The sequence below is a fragment of the Rhinichthys klamathensis genome, unplaced genomic scaffold (assembly GCF_029890125.1).
Source record: "Rhinichthys klamathensis goyatoka isolate OS25496 unplaced genomic scaffold, OSU_Roscu_1.1 h1tg000051l_1, whole genome shotgun sequence".
In the NCBI taxonomy this organism is placed as follows: domain Eukaryota; kingdom Metazoa; phylum Chordata; class Actinopteri; order Cypriniformes; family Leuciscidae; genus Rhinichthys; species Rhinichthys klamathensis.
This window is the reverse complement of record NW_026606597.1, coordinates 824,245-844,009: the sequence shown is the minus strand read 5'-3', so window position 1 is coordinate 844,009 and position 19,765 is coordinate 824,245. Positions and strand designations below refer to the sequence as shown.

At 39.0% G+C, this 19,765-nt stretch overlaps 1 protein-coding gene and 1 long non-coding RNA gene across 2 annotated transcripts in view; one reads left to right on the top strand and one right to left on the bottom strand.

The window, feature by feature from the left end:
* Positions 1-19,765, top strand: part of fshb (follicle stimulating hormone subunit beta) — a 77,104-nt gene that overhangs the window by 23,106 nt on the left and 34,233 nt on the right. The window lies entirely within an intron of this gene.
* LOC130083018 (uncharacterized) lies at positions 16,347-18,653 on the bottom strand. The gene is made up of 2 exons (XR_008806806.1): positions 18,515-18,653; positions 16,347-16,636 (listed from the first exon to the last, which is right to left on the bottom strand). It is a non-coding gene; the product is annotated as an uncharacterized LOC130083018 (long non-coding RNA).

The following is a 19,765-nucleotide window of genomic DNA, read 5'->3' as shown; positions in this document are numbered from 1 at the left end:
TTATCATGCATTTACAACTTTGCAGAACGTTCACATTCACAAACATATGTTACTTATGTTACACACTGCATGAAAGGGAATATTCAAAAGCCATAATAGAGGCACTTTAAAATTACGATCATTTTGTTTACAGTGCATTTTAACCTTGGGGTGTGAAAAAACACATGCTGTGTTATAGTTAATTATTGTTAAAGGTACACTGTAGTTTAAGTATTTTATTAGCTAAAATCAATGTCTTTATTCATAAATATGTCCTCATTGGTGTAACATTAGCTCTGCCAATAATCTGACTTATCCTTGTACGTGAAGAATTTATTATCTTTAATTAGGCTACATGGGAAAATTCCCACACAGTGTACCGTAAAATTTTAAGCAAAATATATTTTATCAGCCATTTTATAAATGTTTTGAATGGTCTTCCAGCCAATCGGAAAGTCATATTGTTATGCCTATAATAAATAACACATTTTTGTTACATTTTAGATTTCCTCCCTGGCAACTATTGGGGCCATGACACCAAATATGTCACATGGAACATCCTTTCCCGCATGTTCCATGACGATGTTGCAAGGAGGATCAACTGGAAGGGCATGAATGGGAAAAAATCATTCAACCAGATGGAGTCTAAAAAGTTACTCCTGTGTAAGTAAATGTATTATATTGTCTGTCTAAAAAATATAAGCTACAAAAAGTCAAACTTTTTACTTAAAGGTACACTATGTAACTTTTTTGTTTAATATGTACAACATTAATGTGGAACAAGTACATCATGAATCCATCTTCCAAAGTGTGTTTTTGTCTTATCCTGAATCACTACAATACACCTATAGGCTAATAATAAGTGTTTATATTCTGACTATTTTAGACAGCGCGGGATGCCAACCGCTGCGGAGTATCCCATTACCTTCCGTAACTCGCCATAGAAATAAACAAAGAGAAGTAGCTCTGGCTACAATGACTACGTTTACATGCAGCCTATTTTCGGGTTATGGTCGGGTTAAGGTCACTATTCGGGTTTCTGAAACATTAGGAATAACCCGTTTACATGCGTGAGCAGAGAGAGTTTCTCCTGTATGCATGGAATTGCAATATCCCGATGTAAACGGCGACGCACGGTTAGCGTCAAGACGTACGGACAACCTCAAGACGCAGAATGCGTCATTTCCGATTCTTCTTCCTGTATCCAAAGACAACAACAACAACAGCAGCAGCACGCGCATAATGAATAGTTCGGGGCAGATGGCGATCGCCTTTGTTTGCGCTTTGGTGCTGGTACTGACCTCGCTCCAAAAGTATGCTGTGCTGCGTCTCGCCATGTTTACTTCCGGTATACTGCACGCAGGTTTTTGTATGCGCCGAGAAGTTCCTCTACTCAAAAGACCAAGATTCCTTGCGAATAGAACATGCGCAGAACACAAATCACTATGGGGATATGCCGATGCGCGTTTACATGACCAAAAATTCGGGTTAGAAAAGAGGTACCCCAGGTATCATACCCCGGTTTTTAAAATCCGGGATATAAGCATATTCGGGTTTTTGCAGGTGTTTACATGGCCGTGCGCGACCGGGTTATTGCTAATATCCCGGTTTTGAACGGGTTATTGGCTGCATTGTAAACATAGTCAATGTTCTACCGCAAGACGCATACGTTTCTGTTTATTAACCGCTAGAGCGCAAAAAGTTACAGTGTACGTACACTTGTTTTAAAGGCAGTGGTTATGTCTATCCTTAAAAAAAAAAAAAAAAACCTGGTAGCTTCAATGTGATTTCATGACATTTAATGAAAATCTGCTTGTGTATTACAGGTGCTGTGAGAAAAGCATGTCTCCCGTGCCGCCACCGATGACGAGATTAAAGCATACATGTAATACGGTGGTTCAACCTGGCAACAGTAAAGTAAAATGTGTTTTTGTTAAATAAAACGATGTTCTTGGAACAATTTATAGTTGAATTTCCTTTTTCTGTAATGCCTATTTAAAGTAGCCTATAATAAAACTATTAAAAAAATTCATTAAAAAAGTCATTAAAGTCTTTAATGACCTATTTTTTATACTTTCTATTTTTTATCGTTACTGGCTAAAAAATTATGATTTTAAAATTTTGAATGATTTAATGTTGTATTAATATTTATAAAGGCAGACACATTAATAACTATTCAAGCTTTTATAGAGCAAACCAGTCAATCTAATGTTGGTCCACCATTAGATTTGAAATATTTCTGTAGTTTTGGCCAGATTACTTTTGAATGAGGGATCTGAAGGTTTTCATACCGAAATGAACGGGTCCAGATCGGGTCCGCGGCGGGTGAGGTGCTTTATCAGCGGATACGGATAGGGTCTGCTGCGGATCTAGTCCGGATCCGCAATCCTTATCTGTTCCGGATTCGTTGCGCTGTGCAAGTGGACTCCGTTCTGGATCCGTTCCGGAGTTTGTGATACCTCCGCGGCAGATCCGTTCCGGAGTCAGTTTGCTATCTGGGAATAGCAAACTGCAAGCTTGCACCCTATTCTTTTGCATTCCACAATGGCAGCACAGCTGAGAGGATTGTTTGAGCTGCACCCTCTATTGTACATGCGTGAATTTGCATTTTCTTTTGCATGTGCACTTTTGGTGTGAAAGGGCCTTTACATTTACCAAAAAAAATATAACTTTTTTTGTTATTAAAAAAAACAAACAAGAAAGTGGAGCTGCTGGCATCTTTGTATTGTCCTGGCAGCCTCCTAAAGGGAAGACCACTAGGTATGAGACAACTCTCCATCTGCCTCTTGTGCCAAAGCTAGCAGGGCCCCTCCGTCTTATTCGGCCCTGCCGAGTTTACAGTCCTGGTGGTGACTGGCATCAATAGCAGTCTCACGCTGCTACTGAATCATGAAGCATTTCGCACTGAAGCGAGAGAGAGTGTGTGAGACTGAGGACAGATTGAATGATTGTAGCCGTGTACAGTCATGCCGGTTCATGGACGGTGCCCTGTGAAGCACTTAGCAGAGTCTTGCAGGCGATTACAGGGACTTCTCAAGTGGCAGATATCAAATTCTCCTTTAATGAGAGCTTAAAGGAGTTTAGCTATCTTAACGGGTCATCTCTCTGTTTTGTTTATAATTAAATTAGATTATTTAAACAAGCATAAAGCAACAAAAAAATATGTCTTAATATGATTTCAACAAAGATAATATGACGAATACATTGATAGTATGAATAAATGCAATAAAGAAAATGTAGTAGGGAGTCTTTATTCTATAGGTTTACTTACAGGCCTTTCCTGTTTCCATTTTCAGTCATGCTGTTAGTCTCCTGTTATAAAACTTTTGCATCATATAGCAAAACATACACTTTAAGAAAAATATCATCTGTGTTTGTTACCCATTATGCTATTCATGTCTTTATCAGAATTAATATTGGTCTTATCTGCTCCTACAGTAGTTTCCTTATTCCCTGCCCTATAAGGGGCAGACAGGGTGACCTTGAGTTTGCCATGCCTCGATTTGAAGTGTCAGCTGAACCTTGACTTTCTTCAGGGTTTGCCGCTCTTCTGAATCAGACACACATGGTATAAAATATAGGATGACAAAAAGCATCACAGAAAAAAACATTCTTACTACAGGAATGTTACACAGACAAATTCACTTCATGATTGAAGGGAACCAGTTGCTTGTAAGAGGTGATTTATTTGTACAATATACATACATATATATACAGGTCCTTCTCAAAAAATTAGCATATTGTGATAAAGTCCATTATTTTCCATAATGTAATGATAAAAATTAAACTTTCATATATTTTAGATTCATTGCACACCAACTGAAATATTTCAGGTCTTTTATTGTTTTAATACTGATGATTTTGGCATACAGCTCATGAAAACCCAAAATTCCTGTCTCAAAAAATTAGCATATCATGAAAAGGGTCTCTAAACGAGCTATTAACCTAATCATCTGAATCAACTAATTAATTCTAAACACCTGCAAAAGATTCCTGAGGCTTTTAAAAACTCCCAGCCTGTTTCATTACTCAAAACCGCAATCATGGGTAAGACTGCCGACCTGACTGCTGTCCAGAAGGCCATCATTGACACCCTCAAGCAAGAGGGTAAGACAGAAAGAAATTTCTGAACAAATAGGCTGTTCCCAGAGTGCTGTATCAAGGCACCTCAGTGGGAAGTCTGTGGGAAGGAAAAAGTGTGGCAAAAAACGCTGCACAACGAGAAGAGGTGACCGGACCCTGAGGAAGATTGTGGAGAAGGACCGATTCCAGACCTTGGGGGACCTGCGGAAGCAGTGGACTGAGTCTGGAGTAGAAACATCCAGAGCCACCGTGCACAGGCGTGTGCAGAAAATGGGCTACAGGTGCCGCATTCCCCAGGTCAAGCCACTTTTGAACCAGAAACAGCGGCAGAAGCGCCTGACCTGGGCTACAGAGAAGCAGCACTGGACTGTTGCTCAGTTTTGCATGTCATTCGGAAATCAAGGTGCCAGAGTCTGGAGGAAGACTGTGGAGAAGGAAATGCCAAAATGCCTGAAGTCCAGTGTCAAGTACCCACAGGCAGTGATGTTCTGGGGTGCCATGTCAGCTGCTGGTGTTGGTGCACTGTGTTTTATCAAGGGCAGGGTCAATGCAGCTAGCTAGCAGGAGATTTTGGAGCACTTCATGCTTCCATCTGCTGAAAAGCTTTATGGAGATGAAGATTTCATTTTTCAGCACGACCTGGCACCTGCTCACAGTGCAAAACCACTGGTAAATGGTTTACTGACCATGGTATTACTGTGCGCAATTGGCCTGCCAACTCTCCTGACCTGAACCCCATAGAGAATCTGTGGGATATTGTGAAGAGAAAGTTGAGAGACGCAAGACCCAACACTCTGGATGAGCTTAAGGCCGCTATCGAAGCATCCTGGGCCTCCATAACACCTCAGCAGTGCCACAGGCTGATTGCCTCCATGCCACGCCGCATTGAAGCAGTCATTTCTGCAAAAGGATTCCCGACCAAGTATTGACTATTGAGTGCATAACTGAACATAATTATTTGACGGTTGACTCTTTTTTTGTATTAAAAACACTTATTTTATTGGTCGGATGAATTATGCTAATTTTTTGAGACAGGAATTTTGGGTTTTCATGAGCTGTATGCCAAAATCATCAGTATTAAACCAATAAAAGACCTGAAATATTTCAGTTGGTGTGCAATGAATCTAAAATATATGAAAGTTTAATTTTTATCATTACATTATGGAAAATAATGAACTTTATCACAATATGCTAATTTTTTTAGAAGGACCTGTATATACAACTTAAATAGATATTAAGTATTAAAATATTTTATATTTTATGATGTTTTATGTTTTGGTTTAAGATACCAAAACATAAAATAATATTTATTATTTGAATGTACTGAAAATTAATTTAAACTAAATAATTGTATAGAATAAAGTGATATATGTCATGAATTTATCAGATTATTTTAAAAGGAAATGATGCAAGTGGACAAACATATACACGCCATGTCAATGACACACACACACATATATATATATATATATATATATATATATATATATATATATATATATATATGTGTATGTATATATATAATTTTTTTGCATTTTGTTTATCTTGCTGGTTTATTTGTTCTCTGTAATTAGCTAATATACCAGACTGCATTCTTGCTGCATTGGTTTATTTCCCTATATTTTATAATGCATTAAAAAAAACATGGCTGCTGTACAATATATTAAGTATATTACAGTTATTATTATTCTGGTTCCTGATAACACAGGTGCACTTTATCACCACAAGTCAACTGTTCTTACATTCCTAAATTTTAGATATATGAACCAGTGCAGGCAGTGTGACAGAATAGCTGAAGCGCACATTAAGATCACATCTTATGTTTCTGGGAGTGATGGCAGCAGAGAGGTTGAGTTATGCACACAAACCTTGTACAATCATAAGATAAGTGGACCCTGGAGCAGCTCTGGGTGAGTAGCCACAGGATGGATTTACAGCAGTGATGGCTTGTAAACATTTTTAGGCATGATGCCAATAAGAAATAGATGTAGCTGCACTGAAGAAGGCGAGAGAGTTCCTCTGATGTAACCTAACCTAACCTAACCGTGATCTCCTCGCTTCACCCGAGGAATAGGTACCATCAGATCAGTTTTAACCAGCCATTACCAAGAATTGGAATGTTAGCACACTCGTTTACAAATCTCTGCAAATGCGAGACAATAAACAGATGTTCAGGCAGCATTTTAGTGTGTGTGCTATGTGTTACTTTGCACGTCGCTGAATCGCTTTCACACTCGAGTATTCCAGATGGAGATAGAACTCAGCACTTCACTGAGGCAAAATGTTTGAAGCCTAAACAGTGAATGCAGATCTCAACCCAGCATGTGAGATCTTTTTTATGAATTTATTTATTTATTTCCATGAGTGTTCCACGGCCAAGCAGCAAACCCTCTGCAGGTAGTCCTGTTCATCACAGAGACAGCATGTGGATCTGAGCTTAGCCAAGTCCAATCCCAGCTCCTCTCCGCCTGTCACTTAGCCAGCACAGTGTGACACATTCAAAGCCTCTCCACTATTCATTAGCATAGAGGCTCTTTAGAATGAAATAAATATATTTTCCTGCCTCATCAGTTTGAATTTGAGGAAGGAATGGTTACGTAAGTCAGCTAAATTTATCAATGCTCATTTTATGCAAAGCTCAAGCTTACAGGCGGAGCCTGTGTGGTATTCCAACAGGAGGATGCCTTTCGTTTTCCTCCAAGCCATTTCATTCTATTTCTGTCCGTGAAAAAAAAGGAGGAAAAGATGCAACAACAAAAAAAGACCATTTTAAGAAAGGATTTCTTTGGTTTGGGAGCAAATAGTAGCTTGTTTTTTCTGTCCGTCAAATTAGGCATCCATAACAAATTCATTTATGACTTTCCTTACTTTTTTTAGGGGCAAAGCACTGCAAGAGAAAATCGAACATATACTGTTTACTCTGTGTCATTAAAAAAGCTTTGTACATGGCAAAATGAAAAAGACTGTCTGTGTGTGTGTGTGTGTGTGTGTGTGTGTGTGTGTGTGTGTGTGTGTGTGTGTGTGTGTGTGTGTGTGTGTGTGTGTGTGTGTGTGTGTGTGTGTGTGTGTGTGTGTGTGTGTGTGTGTGTGTGTGTGTGTGTGTGTGTGTGTGTGTGTGTGTGTGTGTGTGTGTGTGGCTTGAGTCTTTGATGAATGAATTGGTATTCTAACAGTGTGAGGCTGGAAGTGAACTGCTCTGCTCCCACAGGAAACTGTTAGTGTCCCTCTTTCTTTCTTTCTGTCTCTCTCTCTCTTCTCTCTCTGTAAGGCTGAATGATATGCCCCATGCCTGTGAGCTGCTCAGCCATGTACAGGGCTGACTGACAGCTCCCTCAGAGCAGCTTAAGCTAAAACGGCACAGTGTAACACAGCACAACATAGTTCAACACAGCTCAGCTGAACTCTTCACTGCATACCATTTATCTGCACAGGCCAAAATTAGATAAACACAGGGCTGTGCACGTCTAAAGTTCTAGCGGTTTCACAGAGTGGAAATAAGTAGCGCAAAATTTGAGAATGGGTTCATGCCATAAATATGAAAAATATTTGTTCTCAAAATCAATTAACAAGTTAACATCATGCATCAGTGTTGCAAGAAAAACAAACATACAGGGTGATCTGTCTAATTCGATTCACAAACAAATGAATCTTACAAAACATTTATTTTATTGAATCATTCAAAAAGACTAATTCAGGAGGTACTGGTTTGATTCAGTCTGACGAATCCTTCAGTGAATGATCAGTGGGAGCAGCTAATGAATCAACATTTGACTCACTTACTGAACTGCAAGTTCTATGTCAAAGCATCATTAGTTTAATAAATCCATTAGGCGGCTGTTATTTACTGTGCAACCAAGAAAGCAAAATATAGATTCTATCTGCAACTCTTTTTTTTTTTTTTTTTTTTTGCCTTAACACTTATAGTAATGCAAGTGAAAAGTAGGCATGCAATACTTTGACAAGAAATATAAAAAAGAGAAATAGAACAAATCCACAACCACATGGCAATTTGTAACTATTGTATGTTTTGGCAAATATAGGTGGCTAATTTGTATGAATTTGTACATTTATGGTGGGTGGGTTTGGGGTGGACCTTCATGCTTACTTTTTTTTTTAATCATACATTTTCGTACATATTCACCTCGTAAAAGTTATGTTTTTCTGTGAGATTGTGTTGGAACCAATGCATTTATTTTTATAGTTCACTCTAAAAAAGTGTTTTTGTTGTGTCTTGAGATTTATTACCTCTCTAGCTGGGTCCTAGTATAAAATAGTTTGGGAACCCGAGTTATACAACACACTTCATCACAGAATGCTGCAGATATATGCACCAGTAATGCTAAACAGGAATTCTAAAAATGTGCACCACGACATGTCTCAACACAGGGGGCACATCTCAACATGGCATAACTTCAATAGGAAAGTATGACACTTATTCATATAATCCTTAAACTGTCCTGCCAATCAAACCACATGCTTGCATAAAACCCTCATGTCACTTGCATTTGCAGCCTTTCCAAGAGATGTTCTCTGCATGCAGTATCTGCTGCTCCATTGCTATTTCATCCCAAATTACCAGACACTCTTCTGTCCTAGTGAAATCAGCTAGTGACTCACTGTAGGATCAAAATACAGCACTTGTAAAAACTCCCGTTTTCTCCACATCACCCCCATGCATTATCTCAACCTCCTCGGAACATTCCTCGTTGAAATCCAAGTCCAAAGCTAACCCCCTTCAGCACCAAATGTTTATGCTGCAGCTCTCATGAACGTCTACCCATTGTTAATCATGCAAGTGTACACATGAGGATGTGCATGGAAGTGATCACATGACCTCTGCTCAACCTTGCATTGTTGTAAACACAAGACTCAAATTTGATATCTGTTTTAAATTAGCACATTTTTTTTTTCATCCAAAGTGACTTACAGTGCATTTGAGGTGCGAGACTGTCAATAGTTGTAACACGTTTTTGAGCTATTTATCTCAAACTTTGATAATTAATGTTCGCATTAAACAACAAAGTTGCTTTGAAATCTACAATTTATCCTTAAACTGTATAAATTAACATTCTCTTTATACTTTAATATAAATAAAAGTATAAAGCGTATTTTCAATAGAACTTCACCAAATTGTGTTTAATTTTATCTTTTTTTTAAGATTTAAAAAGTTAAAAATGTAATTTATTAATGTATTACTTTTTCATTAATGTATCAGTTAAAATTATATGTATTTGGATTATGTAAAAAATAGTATATATTATATGTATTTAGGGGAAAGCTTTGACATCTGCTGATTGATATGATCCCAGATTGTGATCCCAGATAATTGGTGCTTTTATGACCAGCAACCAACATGATTTGGGAATTCTGTGACATTGTTTGAAGGTTATTTCTCAATTGTCTCTACACAGCTGTGTCGAGAGGCTTTCATTCTCATTTGGTCTGAAACTTAATTTGAAACTCTAATCCCTATAGTCTCACGCACACACCTGCATACATACACGCATAGCCACCTAGGATGATGAGGGCACTGGCAGGTCATGGGTGTCACAGCTGAAAATATCAGACTGACTCCTGCTGCTCAGGTTCAGCCCAGGCCCCCGATGAGTGGCAGAAGCCTTTGAAAGTGTGTGCGTGTATATGTGTCCGTGATGCGTTTGTGCGTCAGTCAGAGGCCTTTCCAAAAGGACCCGCCGCATTGTGTGCTCCGAAAGGTTGAGCGGACAAATGGAAATATCCATTGTATGTGATTGACATGGCCTGACACCCTTATATATCACTGTGTTGAATGCTCATAGGAAATATACTGTCCTCCCCCTGAGTCTAAATCCTCTGAGATAGAGCCGCTTAAGCAGAATGCTTCTGCACGACTGTGTTCGCGTACCATTCAGAGGCTTGAATGTACCATTCAGTCGCTCACAATCGGAATAAATGTAACCCGACACCTATTCCGCTGTGAGAAGAACAACTCAGGGTATACAGCGTATATGAATATCTGCAGCTAGACTTGGCTAATACATCATATCAATTTCATAAACTTGACAAATCCAGTTACTCATGTTTGTAGGCATGTTGGAAAGCTTTAGCTGTGAGCAAAAGAGGAAGCAATAAACAGTTTACATTTGATAGTAAAAGAGTGCACCTCAGCCCTAAAAAAAAATCGTATTCATGTCTACAATGAAAGAAAGGGTCTCCCCTGAATAGATCTACCACGTGACTTCTCTTCACTTCTCTTCTCTTCTCCCCTCTTCACTTCTCTTCTCTTCTCCCCTCTCCTCCACTTGTATTTTTGCTTCAGACAATTCACACTGGCAGTTTCCATGACAACAAATAGAAATTTCCCTTCACACCTCATGCGGGTGCATTTCACCGCCAGTGCATCGAAGACAGCGCCTGCCTTCCATGTCACAAACTGTCTGTGCCATGCTCTTGTGCTCAACCTCCAGTTCTCCCCCAAAAACCCTCCTCCCCGCACTGCTACCCATGTCACTAAGCCTTAGCTCCAAGCTACAGCCCACTAGCTTCTTCAAGGCCTCACGCTGACCGCGAAGGCACGAGTGTCATATAGAATCACGCTCTCTGGTCCTCATTTGCCTATCTCTCGGAGGCTGGTTTGGTATTATGGGTGGCTTAAGATGAGTCCCATGTATAGAGTTATCAGAGAATGATGTCAGTAATTGCACAGAGCGGATGAGGATGTGCCGTGTGCCCGTGGCGGTGTGTGTGCGTGTGTGTGTGTGTGTGAGAGTTATGGTTGGCTGAGTACATGCAGTCTTATGTGTTCTGTTCTCTTACAATTCAATCGTTTCTGCATCAACAGTCTTCTATCTCTCTGCCAGAGTATTACTTCCATTCACTCTGCCATGCTCCTATTCTTGTTCATACATTTTTTTTCTTCTGCACTCTTTCACAATTGTATCTCTTCCTCTCATTCCCGTTGAACTGTCCCTCGACTGTTATTCTGCTCTGTCATCCATTGTTGAACTCATTTATTTGAGTCTTTTTTTTTCCCACTCTCATCACCTCTCCCTCTCTTATCTCCCTCTCTTTGTTTCACATAGTCCTGCAGAGCTACCAGACTGGTCTAACATATATTCATAGCTGCCGAAGGGACCCATTTCAAAAGAGGCTTCTGTTGCCAAGACAGCAGATTTTCTCTCTGCAAATATTACAGCACATTTAAGAGTGATGTTGACAGCCCTTTGTACGCCTTATTGTGAAGTAACTCATTGTGATTACTATAAGTCAACCAGGGTTGAAAGAATTGGCTTCCTTCAAATTCATGAGTTGCAATTCAATTGACTTGGCCACACCCAACAGGAAGTTGAATTGGGATGTCAGGAAAAGAAATTTACTGAATTGTAAGGCTTAAAAAGAAAACTTTAAAAACTCTGTTATGTTAACGTTCAAAGATGACCTGGATAACCCTTTATAGTTAAAATTACAGTTCTTAATGGCTCACAACCCTGATGTCGACGCATGTTTTTAAAATTAGAACTATGACCTTAACTTTGACAAAGGCAACCATAAAGCCATGACCTTTGAACTCAAAAGATAGATGGTAGTTAGTGTTGTCACAAGGCAAACATTCAAAGCTTATCAATTAAAAGATATGCATATAACGACGAGGATGTCTTTTATTACGCACATATCTCATAAATGATGTTAAATCACAATTGATCTCTTCCTCAATTGCAGTTCAAAGGGGGGAAATAATTTGGCTAAATCTTTCACTGGCCATGACCGACGATCATTTTTGGGCAAATCAAAATTTTGATTATCACTTGATTGCTTTAATTGCTTGAAAATCAAACGCCGTCTGGAGAAGCCCTGGGAAAAGAGCTGGTAATTAGGGTACAGATTCGTGATGAGGAAAAGGGCACAATAGCATAGCAGGAGAGAGATTGGACTTTTATCTGTGGATGAGTTGGGGGAACCTAAGAATGGGGGAGATTAGAGTGAAAAGAGAGGAACCAGGAGTACGGCGCAGAGAGAGGTTAAAAGAAACTGTTGGAGCGTTAAATGGTGTCGAATTTCTAGGGACAGTAACAGGCTGGGCATTATGTTTCCAGCAGCATTAGGGATAAGGCTAGCCACTTACTGCCACGTTTCCTGGTAGTGTGAACGCTACAGAATGCCCACCATGTGCTTGGCTATTGTTCTGTGTCAGGTTTAATGTTACACCTTTGAGTGATGTGGCCAATTCCTGGAAGACAGCCACAAGCTCCAACTCAAAGCCAGCAAGACTGACTCCAAACTAAATATAATACTACTCTTGGCCTGTTTCATTCAATGACCTTGCATGAGGGTGATGCATATAGTATCGTGCTCCTCAGACCAAACACGACAAGCACATTGGCGAGCCAGTCTACATAAATGTGCGTTTGCACCCTGACTGTTCCAGCCAATGGTAACAAACATGTTCGGACACAGCTAATGCGAATGTGACAGCTGACATTCCACGTCAGAAATGTTACGTAAGTGTGACGAAGCAAGCTGGAGTGGAAGCAAAGACGGGTAGACTTCACAGATTGTTCCGGGTCCTCTGGCAAGTTCACCCCCGTTTTACAGACAACAATGATGGGCGCTAGTCTATAAATATCAGTACCCCAGCGCTGATTTACACCCTGCGTCCGTAGCCCAGAGTCCACAGGCACTGACCTTCAAGGCGGAATGCAAACACACAAAGACAAATCTGTCTCTTTCCATGTCAGCTTCTGCAGTTTACAGTAAATAAAGAAGCCCACAGAGATTGGGACAATCTATAATTAAAGTAGAAAGGTCACCTGTACCCTAGTACCTGTCGACTCTCGTCTTAGCCACTGGTGACTTTTCCCTGAAGTCAGACAATGGCAGGAGATAAGACTGGGACTAATTAACACCTCATTTATTTTTGGTGCACTGGTGTGGACAAGTGAATGTGCGTAAAAGGGGAAGGACGACATCAACATTCAAGTGTTATTGTGTTTACATCGCCGCATTTGAGCGTATGCGTGTGACCCTAGATGGAGCGTGGCGCAGTGCTATTTTGTTTGCAGGGTGTGAGCTCAGGCACATTGTCTTCAGTGGGAGTTCAGCTCCTGCGTCTGGAGCAAATCCAAGAGTCAAGTAATTACTCCATGCTGCTTCCATGTTAAATATTTAAACGCTGCCGTACATGAATGACTGGAGGATCAGGTGTCAAAAACAAGTCCATGGGCCCTTGCATCAGAAAATGTCCCTTAATGGCAAAACTCTTTGTCCTCGGTCACAGGTCTTAGTTGGAGACGGTACGAACACATGGCGAGAGACTTGTAAGTCTCTCGACTATATCGACTGTCACATATACACACAATCTCAGAAGTGGAAGATTTGTTCAAAAATGCACACACACAAAAGAGAGATAAAAATGGCCTTCTTCATTTTTATTTAATATATTATGTTTTTTTTTTTTTAATTTTCAACATTGCACATAATTTCAATTCCATCACATCTCATATTGCTGCCTACAAAATGATATGCATGTAGAAAAATCCAGAAGATTGATGAATTAACCCCCACAAAAAAAGGAACAGAAAGAAAGAAATGATACAGGGTCTCCGATATACAAAAAAAAGAAAGAAAGAAAAAAAAGTAATAAATAAATAACACAAATACATTGTCAATCAGGATGCAAGTTTTTAAAACCAAAGCACATGCAGAAAGAAATGGCAAGCCCATCCAAAACTCACATGAATAGAGGAACATCTGGTTATTTATTTACTATAACCAGGGGGGGGATTTCCTGCCGTCCAGATTGTTCATCGAACGAACACAGACTCACCGAGCGCATCTCCCTCTGCATGCTTGATAGGAGGCACAAAAGCTGACCCAACACACCTCTCATCAGAGTGGAAATACACCTGTGATTACCAAAATGATCCGATATTAGATTCCTATTTCTGGCGTGCGATTGCCTGTGTTTGGTTAGTGACTTAGCTGTATACAGTGCTGTATGATGGACACCAGAAGTAAGTTGATCTGGTAATTGAAAGAGATCTTTTTCAGTCAGCAGTGTTCTCCTGCGGTTTCATTACTGTGTGAGCAGCCAAGCGTTACACTGGTAACTCTGTCCATTACGACACTTTACAAAAGTGAAAAAATGCTTAATCATGATTCTGAAAAAATTTATCTAAGCTCACTGAAGTCCATTAACAATGAGCAGACAGTCACTTGTACACAAAGTACAATATATTTAATGCTGTAATGAAAGCCACAACAGATTTTTTATTGTCATACGTTACATCAAATATCACACTGGTGTACTAAGGTTCTCTTTCTATGATTGCTATATTTTCTAAAGATTCTCTTCATTTTGACTCAGTATCTCTCACACAGTACCTGGAAATCAAATAGAGATTTTTTTACTTTATATATTGTAGATGTCAGTCGATACTGAATATAATTTTGTGCATGCTCATTTCCGCTTTTACATTTAGATACTTTAACTTTAAAACACTATTAATTCAATAACACTGTTCAATGTCACCTTGAGCAATCTCATTTCCTTTACATTATAATGTTGTATTGCTAAAAACAATTTATTTTAGTTTTATTTTAAAATGTATTCAAACCAAATAGCATAAAATCTTAATTTCATCTATCAGCCATGACGTAAAAATAATTATTGGTATACATTTTATTGTCAGTGCAACCCTAATAGTCAAACAAAATTCATACTGGTAATATCGTGTGTGTGTGTGTGAATCAAATAAGTGAGATTTTAGATATCTCTCCATTGCATTACATATTCCTGTGTAAATCAGTAAATCAGCCACCGTTTAATCGCAGCAAGTTGAATATGAACAAAATAATCGATCAACTCAATGAGAGGATGTGCTGATATGGTCTAACTCATAATTCTGCTTCTTTCACAGAGCAAAGCTTCCTTTTCCTCCAAAGCCAGCTGACCAGTCAGCACTGGCAGAGCATCTCCATGGTAACATAGTCTCACGGTTGGCTGGTAATTCTTGGCTGTTGACTCAGTGTGTAATGAAAGAGCCGTGTGCATCTTAGCCGTGCGAATGTTAAGGAATTCGTTTGTTCTGAAGTGTAAACCATTCCGATCCACTGCATCGAGCACGTGTCGTGGTGACAGCACTAACACATATTTACATATTAAAGTCACATGCAGATCTACAACATGTGACGTGACGCAACGCGCCATGTTTAGTTGCTTCATGGCGCTGATCCACCTGATGATCTCGCCTTCAGTTTATGAAAAGCACTCAGCAAGTGGTCCTCTGCTAGAGAGTCCAGTCAACTAACTAACACACACGCGAAAAAGAGAGAGAGAGCTGAGGAGAGAGAGTCTGCAACTGGCAGGATCGGCTTCCACAAGGTGCACAAAACCATTAAGAATTAAGAGAACGAGAAAAATAGGGCCTGGGACTCGAGAAGGCTAACAGTCAAAAAGTAGATCTGACACGTGACCTTGAGGACACAATAAAATAGACATCTGCTTATGTACATACGTCGTGTTTCATGTGCATCTATTTTTACTAGGACTAAATCTCTTCAAGAAATAAAAAGAGGTCCAAACATAGAACATAGATTTTCAGGGTTCGACTTTGGTTATATAATATTCAAGGCTAGATTTAAAAAAATAGATAGTACACTTCCATAGAACTTTGCATACAGATTACTTGGATGTATTTCCATGACAACGAAGCAGCTGGTTCATTCTAGAAATAGTTTGTGTTGTAATTCTATAAGATCAGACTACTTTTATCCAAAAATCGACACGTCGCCTAATTCAGAGTAGTTCCGACAGGAAAGAAAGACAGACAGACAAAGATAGAGAGGGACAGAGAAAGAGAAGACAACTGTGTGCATAAGTCTGCATGCTTGGTTGCATGTCAGATAGGCAGGGAAGGAGAGCAAAAGACAAAGAACAAAAAAGGAGTGGGAGATGAAAAGAGAGACAGAGACAGGGAGGATTGTGGGGCAGTCATTTCAGAGAGAGAGAGTATCGTCTCTTTCTGTTGCTGTGTCTCCCAACAGAGAGAGAGGGAGTGTAAGTTAACCTGGAATATGACTTGCAGATCTGTTTATATGTGGCTTTATTGTCTTGCTGTCGATGTGTGGCACTGTAATTTGCAGTCTTCTGTTTGATGGCACTATTTTTAGTGGGTTTTGCAAAGAGGCGAATTGAACTGCAATACCAAAATTCCCAGTCCACAACAGCAGAGCAGTGTTATTCCTGTTGCGATAAGACGGATGGGTAAAATTTATTAACCAAACTCTGTAGTGGGTCATCGCTGATATTTAAAGAGGATGCAGACTCAGCTCACCATCTGAGCTCTGGGCATCAGTCCAGTAATGCACCATCTCAAATGAATAACCAGCTGTCCACCAAACCTGATGGCACCCACAATTCAACCTTCATCATTTATCTGCACCTTGGAGACCATGAAGGCCACCAAACATATAGGTCTATTATTCAGATAACTATTACTGATTACTGTTTTACTCCACTGGGTGTGAAAGGGACAGTTCACCCAAAAACTATTTACTCACCCTCATGTCGTTCCAAACCTGTATGACTTTCTTTCTTCTGCAAAACACAAAAAAAGGTATTTTAAAGAATGTTTCTGTTCATACAATGAAAGTTAGTGGGGTCCAAAACAGTGGACCACATTAGGTATGCTTACATGCACTTATTTCCGTCATTCAAATTTCAGATTCTAAATGCTTCGTTTATATGAACCTTAAACATTGCAATCCGATTGACATATTCGGGGATAAAGGGAAAGACCCTGAAGTTGATCTAAACCTGTATGAATTTCTTTCTTCTGCTGAATACAAAAGAAGATATTTTGAAGAATGCCGGTGACCAAACAGTGGATGGGCCCCATTGACCTTCATAGTATTTCATAGACTATCAAATGTTTGGTTACCGACAATCTTCAAAAGATCTTCTTTTGTATTCAGTAGAAGAAAGAAATTCATACAGGTTTGGAACAACTTGAGGGTGAGTAAATGATGACAGAATTTTCATTTTTGGGTGAACTACCCCTTTAAGTAGCGAAAGCCACTGCGATAACATCCCTGGAGCTACGCGAGTATAAAGGTACGGTAGTTTTTGCCTTCATGATATAGCTAAAAAAGAAAGCTTACATGTATGTCACAAGAGCTTTTTAGCAAATGTTTAGTAAATATAGTCTCCTCCACTGACCAGTTCGTAAGACGTGAGAATTAAACATACACACGTTCGTAAGATGTAAAACGCAAATAGTACATATGACAGCACTGCGCATGTCTGCAAGGTATTTATGAAAAATTGAGATTCAAGCGTTTTTTTCTGTTACTTCAGGTCTACACTATCCCATTCAATCTGATCGAAATTTTAATTAATAGAGATGTTTACATGTACTTGTTTTAGTCTGACTGAGCCTTCAATCTGACTATAAATAGACTGCATGTCCTGATTTTTCCGAGTTAGACGTGTGCCTGGATCAACATATTTTGTTGATCCTGGAAAAACACTCCTGTCCGAAAATGTAATCCTAACCATATCCTTACCCTTAAACCTAACCCCTACCCATAAGTTATCCCTAAAATCAGAGGGAAATGAAGCACCTCACCCTGGTTGTAAGCCTAAGCTTGAAATAAACTGTGAACTTATCCCTCAAATCTGATTGGTTGATTGGAATGTTGTTCCAGGATCAACAAAGATGTTGATCCAGGAACATGTTGTACTCGGTGAAATCATGTTCTGCAAATAGATTATTTGGGTGCATGTAAACGTAGCTATTGACTTGCATTGTATGGATAAAAAACACTAAGGTATTTTGCAGAAAAAATAAAGTCATACAGGTTTGGAATAACATGATATGGGTAAGTAAATAACAGCATTTTCAGGATCTTTGGGCCAACTATCCCTTTAAAAACATTTAGGGTTTTGATGACACAGACACAGATACTCTAACCTAAAAGCAGACTGATCTTAATCATTGAAAATTTGAGCAAAAGCAATGAGTCAGGTGCTGAGGGGAATGTGATTTGACCCTGCATTCATACTGAAAATTTGTGACCCGTCCAGACTGACATCATTGAGCACTGCCGCTGAATTTCTCCGTTTCAGCTGGCAGTCTTTTGGTTTAGGAAATGAAAAGAGATAAAACTAGATGGAAGAGGCTGCCACAGACAGACAGTAGACTTTCCCTTCACTTATATTTAACAGCTTTCACCAGGCCTACCACACAAAAAAAAACAAGTGGCAGGATTACACCCAAACAAATATTTCTCTATTATAAGAAAATATTCACGTCTGTTCTTGCAAGACACTGATTCACTCATAAAGAGAAAAATGAAAACATGTCAAGCTTTTTTTATAGAAGACTCCTGCTGCAGGTTCCTCTACATGTAGTGTAGATGTAGTATACTGTGTCTTTAAGGCATTTATTGGGGCGGATCTTAAACAGTTTGACACCTGGCTTAATGATGGACTTCCTGTCTTAATGCTCAGCGGAGAGGCTGCAGTGTCTGATGTCCAGTGTCTATCTGATGTCCAGCAGTAGCTTCAGTGACACCTGTGTCGAAGGGTCCGTCCCGTCCACTTGCCGTCCAGTGACTGTCAGTCATGGCTGTTCCCCTCTGTGGGAGTCCAAAGTCTGACGGAAAAGTCTCTCATAGACAAGACTCACAACACTGCAACAAAAAGGGAAAAAAAAGTATTTGATTACTGACTTTTACCAGTTAAATGGTCAACTATCATATTTTACTCTAGGTCCTTCACCTGGCATAGAAGGAAATTAAAGTAAGAGTTTCCTCAACGTCATTACGGAGTCATTATTTACAGTGACAATGAAGAGCAGTGTCAAGTGACACAAAGAAAATTGTCCCGTCTGGCACATGAACCCAGACAACCTTCACCTATAAAGAACATACAGTTATTTACCATTGCTCAACAACAACAATAACAACAAGCTAATGATATTAAAGGTGAATTAATTCAAAAGTGCCCTATACTCAACCCAAAGGGCACTTGAAGTGAGCACTCTCTGGGATAATTGTCTCATTTGTGGCACAATGATATATTGAATTGGCTCAAAATATATACATTTATATCAAATTGGATCAAAAGTTTAGGGTCAAATTTTTTTTTTTTTTTGAAATAAGTATTTTATGCTCATCAAGACTGCATTTATGTTATCAAAAATACATTAAAAGCAGCAATATTGTGAAATATAACAATTTAAAATGAATTGTTTTAATATATTTAAAAATGTACCAGTATTTTTTTTCCTGTGATAGCAAAGCTGAATTTTCAGCATCATTTCTCCAGTCTTCAGTGTCACATGATCCTTCAGAAATCAATATGCTGAATTGATGCTCAAGAAACATTTATTATTCTTATCAATGTTGAAAAAAGTTGAAAATAAACTGCTTAATATTTTTTTTCAGGTTTCTTTGATCAACAGAAAGTTCAAAAGAACAGCATTTTATTTTTGCAACATTATAATTGTCATACTGTCATTTTTGATCAATTTAATGTGTCCCTACTGAATAAAAGAAATAAATAATTAATCTAAAACATATAATATGTTTTATATGCTTTTGAACCCAAACTTTTGAATGGTAGTGTAGGTTACTGCCTTATACTTATATCTTCATAATATAAGAGTAAAATTCATACTGTTAAGACTGTTGTAGAACCTCAGTGTTCAAAATTAATCAGGAT